Source organism: Phoca vitulina, unplaced genomic scaffold (assembly GCF_004348235.1).
Source record: "Phoca vitulina isolate PV1807 unplaced genomic scaffold, GSC_HSeal_1.0 scaffold8, whole genome shotgun sequence".
Classification (NCBI taxonomy): Eukaryota; Metazoa; Chordata; class Mammalia; order Carnivora; family Phocidae; genus Phoca; species Phoca vitulina.
In genome coordinates, this window is record NW_022589711.1 from 27,837,060 (window position 1) to 27,849,225 (window position 12,166).

Below are 12,166 nucleotides of genomic sequence, written 5' to 3' on the forward strand. Positions count from 1 at the left end.
TCTAAAACTAATGATGTAATGTATGGGGATTAACATAACAATAAAAAAATTAAAAAAAAAAACTGGTTCTCTATTACTGCTTAAGCCAAAACACCTCTTCATCCATCTTCATCATGATCATCTATTTAACTCCTGGTCATCTTTCTTCATTCAATAAAGAGTACGCCCTGGGCGCCTGGGTGGCTCAATCGGTTAAGCGTCTGCCTTCGGCTCAGGTCATGATCCCAGGGTCCTGGGATTGAGTCCCACATCGGGCTCCCTGCTCAGTGGAGAGCCTGCTTCTCCCTCTGCCCCTCACCCTGCTTGTGCTGTCTCTCTCGCTCTCTCTCTCTCAAATAAATAAATAAAATCTTAAAAAAATAAATAAAAGAACAAAGAGTGCACCCTCTTTCATGGTTTTCATCTAAAGTTCTATTAATCTAGGTGACTCTGACATCCAAGGGGGTGAAACCACATATGGCCTCACATCCTGGTTCTACCAACCTGGCATTCCTATATCTTTACTGCCTTCTTCCTTAGTTTATTTGACAAGAAAACGACTGTGGGAATGTGTTTTATAATTGTTCTATATTACCGTCCAACACTGGTTTTCTGCACTCTGTTAAAATGGCATCCTCCACTGCACTTATTTATTTATAGGTGGTTTGGAAATTTGTGTTTGGACCCTCTAAATAAGGGTACAATGACAGATTTGGCTTAGCTGCACTTCTAAAAGACTAAAAAACATTTATTTCTTGATATTCAAAACAGCAGGGTTATAACTACATTTCAATTATGTTTAATTGTTATGTTTTTCATTTCCTGTGCCAGCATCACATTGTTACAATTATTGAGAAGAAAATTCCAAATTCCAATTCTCCCAAATTATTTTCTAATTTATATTTAAGATTATTTTACACATTTATTCATCTTGATTAATTTTAGAATTTTTTGGTCATGTTGTAAAATAATCATAATAAAATTTCAAGTAAAACTGCATTTTGTATATAGACAATTTTGGGGCAATTGGCATCCTTTTGATAATGAGTCTTCCATTTTAATACTAATGTTTCTCTGTGTATTCAATACTTCATTTATGACATACATTTTATTTTTTTAAGTTTTTAATTCCAGTTAGTTAACATACAGTGTTATATAAGTTTCAGGAATATGAAATAGTGACGCAACAATTCCATATATCACCCCATGCTCATCACAACAAGTATACTCCTTAATCCCCATCACCTACTTAATCCATTCTCCCATATCCCTCCCCTCTGGTAACCATCAGTTTGTTCTCTATAATTAAGAGTCTGTTTCTTGGTTTGTCTCTATCTCTCTTTTTTCCCTTTGCTTGTTTGGTTCTTAAATTCTACATATGAGTGAAATCATATAGCTTATTTATTTTTCTCTGACTGACCTATTTTGCATAGCATTACACTGTCTAGGTCCAACCATATTGTTGTGAATGGTAAGATTTCATTCTCTTTTATGGCCAAATAATATTCCATTATATTTATACCACAACTTCTTTATCCATTCATCAGTCAATGGACACTTGGGTTGCTTCCATATTTTGGCTATTGTAAATAGTGCTGCTATGAACATAGGGATGCATGTACCCCTTTGAATTACCATTTTTGTATTCTTTGAGTAAATACCCAGTAGTGCCATTGCTACTATGGCATTGGGAAAACTGGACAGTAACATGTGAAAGAAAGAAACTGGACCACTTTCTTACACCATACATAAAAATAAATTCAAAATGGATTAAATACCTAAATGTGAGACCGTTTTGAAAACATAAAATCCTAGAAAAAAACATAGGCAGTAACCTTTTTGACATCGGCCATAGCAACTTTTTACTAGACACATCTCCTGAGGCAAGGAAAACAAGCAAAAATAAACTGTTCTGATTACATCAAAGTGAATGTAGGGTAGTTCTATTTTTAACTTTTTGGGGAACCTCCATACTGTTTTCCACAGTGGCTGCACCAATTTGCATTCCCACCAATAGTGCAAGAGGGTTCCTTTTTCTCCACATCCCCACCAACACCTGTTGTTTCTTGTGTTGTTGATTTTAGCCATTCTGACAGGTGTGAAGTGATATCTCATTGTAGTTTTGATTTGTATTTTCCTGTTGGTAAGTGATGATGAGCATCTTTCATATGTCTGTTGGTCATCCGTATGTCTTTGGAGAAATGTTTGTTCATGCCTTCTGCCCATTTTTTAATGTGAATATTTGTTTTTTTGGGTGTTGAGCTGTATAAGTTTTTTACATATTTTTGATACTAACCCTCTATTGGATATGTCATATGTAAATATTTTCTTCCATTCTGTAGGTTGCCTTTTAGTTTTGCTGATTGTGACCTTCACTTTGCAGAAGCTTTTCACTTTGATGTAGTCAGAACAGTTTATTTTTGCTTGTTTTCCTTGCCTCAGGAGATGTGTCTAGTAAAAAGTTGCTATGGCCGATGTCAAAAAGGTTACTGCCTATGTTTTCTTCTAGGATTTTATGTTTTCAAAACGGTCTCACATTTAGGTATTTAATCCATTTTGAATTTATTTTTGTGTATGGTGTAAGAAAGTGGTCCAGTTTCTTTCTTTCACATGTTACTGTCCAGTTTTCCCAATGCCATTTTTTGAAGAGACAGTTGATTTCCCATTGAATAGTCTTCCTGCTTTGTCAAAGATTAATTGACCATATACTTATGAGTTTATTTCTGGGTTTTCTATTCTGTTCCATTGATATATGTGTTTATTTTTGTGCCAGTACCATACTATTTTGAATACTACAGCTTTGTAATATAACTTGAAGTCTGGAATTGTGATGCCTGGAATTGTGTAATGGAACTTTACTTTTTTTTCTTTCTAAAATTGCTTTGGCTAGGGCGCCTGGGTGGCTCAGTTGGTTAAGCGACTGCCTTCGGCTCAGGTCATGATCCTGGAGTCCCGGGATCGAGTCCCGCATCGGGCTCCCTGCTCGGCAGGGAGTCTGCTTCTCCCTCTGACCCTCCCCCCTCTCATGCTCTCTCTATCTCATTCTCTCTCAAATGAATAAATAAAATCTTTAAAAAAAAATAAAAAAATAAAAAAATAAAATTGCTTTGGCTATTTGGAGTCTTTTGTGATTCCATGCAAATTTTAGAATTGTTTATTCTAGTTCTGTGAAAAATGCTGTTGGTATTTTGATAGGGATTGCATTAAATGTGTAGATTGCTTTGGGCGGTACAGTCATTTTAACAGTATTTGTTCTTCCAATCCATGAACATGGAATGTCTTTCCATTTCTTTGTGTCATCTTCCATTTCTTTTATCAGTGTTTTATAGTTTTCACAGCACAGGTCTTTTACCTCTGTAGTTAAGTTATCCCTAAGTATCTTATTATTTTTGGTGCAATTTTAAGTGGGATTGTTTTTCTAATTTCTCTTCTGCTGCTTCATTATTTGTGTGTAGAAATGCAACTAATTTCTGTACATTGATTTTGTATCTTGTGACTTTACTGACTTCATGTATCAGTTCTGGCACTTTTTTTGTGGAATCATTCTGGTTTTCTATATATATAGTGTCATGTCATCTGCAAATAATGAGAGTTTTACTTCTTCCTCACCAATTTGGATGCTTTTCTCTTTTTGTTATCTGATTTCTGTGGCTAGGACTTCCAGGACTATGTTGAATAACATAGTGGTGAGAGTGGACATTCTTCTCTTATTCCTGGTGTTGTCTTGTCCCTGATCTCAGTTTTCCCCCATTGAGGGTGATGTTAGCTGTGGATATTTCATATATGGCCTTTATTATGTTGAGGTATGTTCCCTCTAAAACTATTTTGTTGAGGGTTTTATTATGGATGGATATAATTTGTCAAATGTTTTTTTCTGCTTCTACTTGAATGATCATATGGTTCTCATCCTTTCTCTTATTGATGTGATGTATCATGTTGATTGATTTTTGAATATTGAATCACCCTTGCAAACCAGGAATAAACTCCACTTGATTGTGGTGAGTGATTTCTTTTTTTTTTTTTTTTTAATGTACTGTTGAATTAGGTTTGCTAGTATTATCTTGAGGACTTTTGCATCTATGTTCATCAGGAATACTGGCTTATAGTTCTCTCTTTTTAATGGTGTCTCTATTTGGTTTTGGTATTAGGATAATGCTGCCCTCATAGAATGAATTTGGAAGTTTCCCATCATTTTCAATTTGGGGGACTATTTTGAGAAGAATAGGCATTAATTCTTTAAATGTGTGGAAGAATTTACCTGTCAAGCCAGTTGTCCTGTACTTTTGTATTTTTGCTTGTTGGGAATTTTTGATAATTCATTCAATTTCTTTGCTGGTTATTGGTCTGTTCAAATTTTCTATTCCTGTTGCAGTTTTGGTAACTTACATGTTTCTAGGAATTTCTCCTTTTCTTCTAGGTTGTCCAATTTGTTGGCATACAGTTTTTCATAATATTCTCTTATAATTGCATTTCTGTGGTATTGGTTGTTATTTCTCTTCTCTCATTTGTGACTTTATTTATCTGAGTCCTTTTTTTTTCCCTTAATAAGTCTGGCTACAGGTTTATCAATTTTATTGATTTTTTTCAAAGAATGAGCTCCTGGTTTCAGCAATCTGTTCTATTGTTTATGTAGTTTCTATATCATATATTTCCACTCTAATCTTTACTATTTCCTTCCTTCTGCTGGTTTTAGGTTGTGTTTGTTGTTCTTTTTCTAGCTTCCTTAGGTGTATGGTTAGGTTGAGACTTTTCTTGCTGTAATGTTATAAACTTCACTCTTAGAACTGCCTTTGCTGCATCCCAAAGTTTTTGGGTCATTGTGTTTTCATTTTAATTTGTTTCCATGTACTTTTTTATTTCTTCTTTTATTTCCTGGTTGACCCATCCATTGTTTAATAGCATGTTATTTCACCTCCACTTATTTGTCTTGTTTCCAGATCTTTTCTTGTGGTTGACTTTCAGTTTCACAGCATGGTCAGAAAAGATGCATGGTATGACTTCAATATTCTTGAATTTGTTGAGGCTTCTTTTATGGGCTAATATGTGATCTATTCTAGAAAATGTTCCATGTGCACTTGGAAAGAGTGTGTACTCCTCTGTTTTAGGATGGAATGTTCTGAATATATATGCTCCAATGTATCATTCAAAGCCATTTTTTCCTTATTGATTTTCTGTTCAGATATAAGTGGGGTGTTAAATTCCCCTACTATTATTGTATTACTATCAATTACTTCTTTCATGTTTATTATTAATTGTTTTATGTATTGGGGTGCTGCTGTGTTGGGTGCATAAATATTTACAATCATTTTATCCTCTTGTTGGACCGTCCCCTTTTTTATTATGTAGTGTCCTTCTTTGTCTCTGTTACAGTCTTTGCTTTAAAGTCTATTTTGTCTGATATAATTATTGCTACTCTGGCTTTCCTCTGATATCCATTTGCATGACAAATATGTTTCCATTCCCTCACTTTCAATCTATAGGTGTCCTTAGGTATAAAATGAGTCTCTTGTAGGCATCATATAATGAAACTTGCTTTTTTTCTTTTTTAATCCATTCTGTCACCCTATGTCTTTTGATTGGAGTGTTTAGTCCATTTACATTCAAAGTAATTATTGATCGATATGTATTTATTGCCATTTTATTACTTGTTTTGTTGTTTCTGAAAGTTTTTTCTGAACCTTTCTTGTCTTTCTCTCATGTTTTGTTGATTTTCCTTAGTGATATATTTGTATTTTTTCTCTTTATTTTTTACATATTTATTAGTAGTTTTTGATTTGTGGTTATCGTTATGTTTGTATATAACTTCTTCTGCCTATAGCAGTTTTTATTAAGTTGATGGTCACTTATGTTTGAACCCATTTTTTTTTTTTCTTACTCTTCTCATGTTTTAGGTGTATGTTATTATATTTTATATCCTTTTTTTGTGAATTCCTTGACTTATATTTTACAGAAATATTCATTTTTACTCCTAGTTTCCTACCTTATACTGCCATTTTTCGCCTCTCCTTTCTACTCCTTGAGTGGAAAAAAATCATTATATTTTGCATATTTAATTATAATATGTCTTGGTGTGTGTATGACATACATTTTATAACTTATATAGGTTCTATGCTTTCCTTCATAATTTCTAGAGTTTTTTTTTTTTTTTTTTTCTATTGGAAATGGCATGTTTTCTCCATTAGATTCTCAAGGACATACTTTTTCACTTACAGGGTAGAAAAAATTGTGTGTATTTATGTCTAACTACCTTACTAAATTTTCATAATATATCTGGTAGTACAAGTTGTCAACTGTATCACCAGCAAAGAATAATTATTTTCCTTTTTAGAAGTAATACCTATGTTTTTACTAGATGTCATATTGACTAGAATTGTCAAATAATGTGACTGTCAGGAGGCATAGTGGAACATTTCTTTGTTTCTGATAATAATGGAAATGTTTTTAGGTATGTACTACAAAGAAAAATGTTGACTGATAGTTTTAGGCAGATTTTATTGTATTTTTTTAAATGGGTGTTATTAACGCCCACTTTACCAGCTTTTGTTGTTAGTTCTAAGATGAACAAATTCTAAATTTTATCTAATGCTTTTTTAGGTCTTGAGATGGTTTAGTTTTTCTTTGACTTACTATTGCCCATGGATTATACCAACATATTTCCTAATCTTTAATAATAAATAGTTCACTCTCAAATAAATTTCCATAGCTTTTAAATATTTTTGTTAGCTTAGTTTCTAAAGTTGTACTTAATATTCACATAAATATTAATAAATTATATTTCTGTAGTATCTTTTTCATTATTATAGGTTTTCACCTTTTTCTTTTCTTTTTTTTTTTTTTTCTTTAAAGATTTTATTTATTTATCTGTGAGAGAGAAAGAGAGAACACAAGCAGGGGGAGCAGCAGAGGGGGAGGGAGAAGCAGGCTCCCCACTGAGCAGGGAGCCCGATGTGGGGCTCGATCCCAGGACCCCAGGATCATGACCTGAGCTGAAGGCAGACGCTTAACGACTGAGCCACCCAGGCGCCCCTAGGTTTTCACCTTTTTCTATAACATGGAAATGTTGAAATAACTTCAGAATTAGTTATTTTAAAGATTTATAATCATTTAGCAGGGGATTTTTCTAAAGATAATTACACAAAATTAATTTGTGCAACAGTTATGGTGTTAAATTTCAAATCTATAATGGCATTATACCTAGCCCTCTGTTTTTTATTCACTTCACTCAAGCCATAATGTCCTTTTTGTTATTTCTTAAATATGTCAAGTCATTCTGTTTTACTGTCTGCAATTGCTCTTACCTCTACCTATAAATTTTATCTCCAGCTGTATTTGAGCAGCTCATTTTCTCTTTTCATCCAGATCTTTGCTTTAATATTATCATTTTAGAGAGGCTTTCCTTAACTGTTATTCTATCTAGAGCAACATTTCTTTGTTCAAATGCCCTTTTCTTTCCTTTTTCTTTTTTTTTTTGGTAACTTTTCCATCAATTTTGAAATCAGTTTTACAGTATATTTCTTTGGAAGAAATACATGCTATTAATATTTAAATTATATTAGCATTGTGAGTAATCTAATATGCTATTAAAAGTTTTACATTCTTCCCCCAAATTATATGCATATTGTTATAGCCTTTTTCTTGTTACTAATCTTATATTTCACTTCTCTTTTATTTAATAATCATACTTCACAAAATATTATTGGTGTTTGTTTTTTATGTTTTTAGTCTTTTGAATTTACATAAATATTAAATTTTGTTATTTTGTATAAATGTCTTATTTATTTTCTCTCTTTTCTTATGTTTATTTTGATGATCAAATTGACCTTTTAGTTCCTTTAAGTTGTCTTTCTTCTTATGAGCACTTAATATATATAGTTTTCTATAACAAATGATTGGATTGCACCCCTTATTTTGTATAATGCTGTTTTTTTATTTTCAGAATAGTCTATAATGTGCCATTTAATTTCTTATTTAACAAGAGAGTTATTTAGGGGAGTGTATTATTTTTGTAGTTCCATATAGGTTTTATTTGTGCTTATGTCAGAAAATGTGGTTGGTATTTTGTCTATATGTAATTTTTCTTTTTTTTTTTTTAAAGATTTTATTTATTTATTTGACAGAGACAGACACAGTGAGAGAGGGAACACAAGCAGTGGGAGTGAGAGAGGGAGAAGCAGGCTTCCTGCGGAGCATGGAGCCCGATGTGGGGCTCGATCCCAGGACCCTGGGATCATGACCTGAGCTGAAGGCAGACGCTTAACGACTGAGCCACCCAGGCACCCCTATATGTAATTTCTTTAGGTTTTCTTTAACTTATAAAAGTATAATTTTCAAAAGAGGTAAAAAGCAAATATATATATATATGAACACTTCTCAAAGATTTTAATTAACCCATTAATTAATAATTGAACCAGGTATATGTTAGACTAATCTCAAGGGTATTTTAAAAGCTATGTATATATAGATAATTTAATAAAGTAATGTTGCTAAAACCATAGTGGCTTAAATATAAAGCTGATTATTGACTAAGGGACCCCAAAGACCGCAATCACTGGGGTGATTTGCATCTTTGCCAGACAAAATCTACACATTAAACTCTGCTCTGAGTAAAAGAATCAAGGCCGAACCAGTAATTTATTGTGTTTATTTCCAAGTTTTACATAATTAACCTTCTTGTGGGAGAAGCTAAGAAACAGCCACAGGCCCACTAAAAGTCTAAGATTTAATCATAAGATTACAGAATGATTCTCCTCCCTCACATTTATCACCACATAAACAGGGCTCCAATGTAACTCTGAACTACAGCTGAAAGCACGGCAAAACAGAGACTCCATCTAAAAAGGAGTTTTTAGGGAAGCCCAAAGATAATGGGGGACACAAGAGGAAGAACACTAGCAGAATTTCTAGCTTCTTTGCACCTACAGCTATATACAGTACTTAACACAGACTGACTCCTCGTCAGATTGACAAAATACCTTACATTAGCTGTATATTTACCTCAGTTCCTAAACCCAATAAATGATATCTAACTTTTAACAACAATAACAAAAAAAAGTACAAGGCATGCTGAAAGGTAAGAAGAAACACAATCTGAAAAAAAGTAGGCATCAACACAAGACTCAGTTATGATGCAAATGTTGGAGTTATCAGACAAGGAATTTAAAATAACTGATTAATATTTTAATGGCCATGGTGGTAATGCACACAACATGCAAGAACAGATGGTCAGTGAAAGTACAGATATGGAGACTCTCTGGAAGACTCAAAGGAAATAGTAAGAATCAAAAGCACAATCATAAAATGAAAAATGCATTTTATGGGCACATCTGTAGACTGAACACAGTAAAGGAAAGAATAAGTAAGCTTGATAATTTTGATAAAACACACAGATCCCAGAGAAAACTATTCTTTAAATTGGGCTGTGTTGCTTAAAAAGTTTCAAGTTATCATGGCTGAACTTATGTACAAAGCTCATAGAAACACAAAAATAAATTTTCCTTTATGGCCTGTTTTTTTTTGTTTGTTTTCTGATTTCAACTTGAGAATAATACTTTTTCTTTTGTGAAACAAAAATTACTTTTACTTCTTTTCTTAACCCAATAGGAGCTGAGTGTTAGTATTTTTACTTATTTCTATTTGTTTATCTAATTCATGGAGTTTGTGATGGTGAATGAAATCTGTTGAAATATTTTCAGTATTAAATACAACTTTAAAGGGTGAATTAGCACCCAAATTGTCATATATACTCATTTCCTGCAATGCTGCTATTGAAGATAAGCACCATTAGATATACAACCCTTAGAAAGCTAATGACATTGTGAGCATGGGAGGAACTAGTTCCTGGGCATTTGAAGGAATTCAGGACTAAACTCAGGCAATAACTTTATTTATTTTAGTGCTTGTTTTAATCCCCAAACTGGTTGCCAATAGTTATGGAAAAATAATTTTCTAAATTGCTATCTAAATTTGCAATAAAAATAAAAAAATAGATATGGGAAGGGGAAGCATTATGGAAATTTCCCATTTATCTAGCTATTTAGAATCTGAAATATATTAAGGGTAATGTGCACAAATTCAAAGACAAAAGAGCAGAAGCAATCTTTTAAATGAAATCTAAATCACAATTTTAATTCTTTTCAGAGTTTTAATAGAGATGTTTTCCTCTAATCGCTTCCTCCTACAATCAGTTTATCTGACACGTCCTCCAGTTACACTTAAGGAAGAGAAAACAAAATTTTGTATTCCACTATTCTAGTTGAGCATGTGTGTAATTCTGGGTCAGTTCTTATACCAGTGGAAACTAGGTTATCATTCTGACATGTTTTATACTGACTGAGCAATACTATGGTCAGAATATGTATCTTCATTTATAGTTTTGTAAATATAATGCACTATAACAAATCTCCACTAATCAAAGTAATCCACATCATTATTTTCTTCCCACCAAATCTAAGAGAAATATAACTTCATTTCTGACTTATTTTCACTGCTTTTTTTTTTTTTTTTTTAGAAAGAGTGAGTGAGCAAGAGCAGGGGAAGGAAGGGGCAGAGGGAGAGGGAGAGAGAATCTTCTTTTTTTGTGTGTGTGTAGGGAGAGAGAATCTTAAGCAGGCTCCACGCCCAGTGCGGAGCCCTACGCGGCTCGATCTCAGGACCCTGATATCATAACCTGAGCTGAAATCAAGAGTTCGACACTTCACCAGCTGAGCCACCCAGGCGCCCCCACTGCATTTTTTATTTCCTTAGATAGCCTCTCCTGCAGGATGTCATTTAATTTCTTTTATTTTCCCATGCTTTTGAAAGCCAAATATATTTTTTTTTTAAGATTTTATCCATTTATTTGACACAGAGAGACACAGTGAGAGAAGAACGCAAGCAGGGGTAGTGGGAGAGGGAGAAGTAGGCTTCCCGCTGAGCGGGGAGCCCGATGCGGGGCTTGATCCCAGGACCCTGGGACCATGACCTGAGCTGAAGGCAGATGCTTAACAGACTGAGCCACCCAGGGGCCCCGAAAGCCAAATATTTTTAATACCTTCAGTATTGTGCTGGGAGCCAGATTAAGTCCTATAAAAAGCTTCTTTGCTCATGCCATGGCTAGGAGTAAAAGCTCTATGCAAAAATATGAGTAAAATAAAAGAATGTGCAGCAATTTAAAATGGGATCTGAAAGAACAGATCACTGATTTTATGAATTTCAATGTGATATTTCATTTTATGCATAAATGTTATATATTATATTATATATTACATGTAAATATGTTATATATAATTTATTATATGTAAATATATATTATATTATTATATATAATTTATAAATACATATTACATATTATTATATTTATACTTATATACGTATATTTGATTTGATATACGTATATATTGTGAAATGATTACCACAATAAAATTAGTTAACACATCCATCACCTCACATAGTTACCTTTGTGTGTGTGTGTGTGTGTGTGTGTGTGTGTGGTGAGGACATTTATTATTCTATTCTCTTAGCAAATTTCAAGTATACAATGTTAACTGCATTCACCATGTTGTCCATTAGATCCCCATAAATTATTAATTTTATAACTGAAAGTTTGTTCACTTATTCATTAATTTTGTCATTTAATTTTCTGGGCTTCTAGTATATATGAACTGAGTTCTGACACTGTCCCTTCTGTAGGGAACTCACTGGCTGGCAGAAGGCACAGGTTTGAGACAAATAAGCTATAATAATGGTACGTACATAGTGTTTTATGCTGAAAAGTCTGTCCAAGCTCAAGGAAGAGAGTAATTGGATTAAAAGAAGAGATTGTGTTTCTATAAATTATATTAATCTCTGTTATAACTATTTTAATTATTTGTTATTACATAACTTTCTCTCTTTAAAGGTTCTAAAAATATACAGAAAGCCATCTCTTTTATGGAGATATTGATGTTAAATTTAGTCTGTTTACTTACTGTAACTGCTAAATTCCCATCTCATAACAGTGTCGAATGATTTATAGACAATATTGAAAGTCTAATATCTTAAGCCCGTGTGTTTAGTTTTGATATATTTTTTTCTCATTTTTAAAACTAGGAACCTAGAATTTATATTTTGTTATCTTATTACTTTGTGTCTAGCACAACTCAACAAATTATAAGTGAAAATTAATAATGTTCATACAGTCTCAATGTTTTAATACTTAAGAATGTTCAAA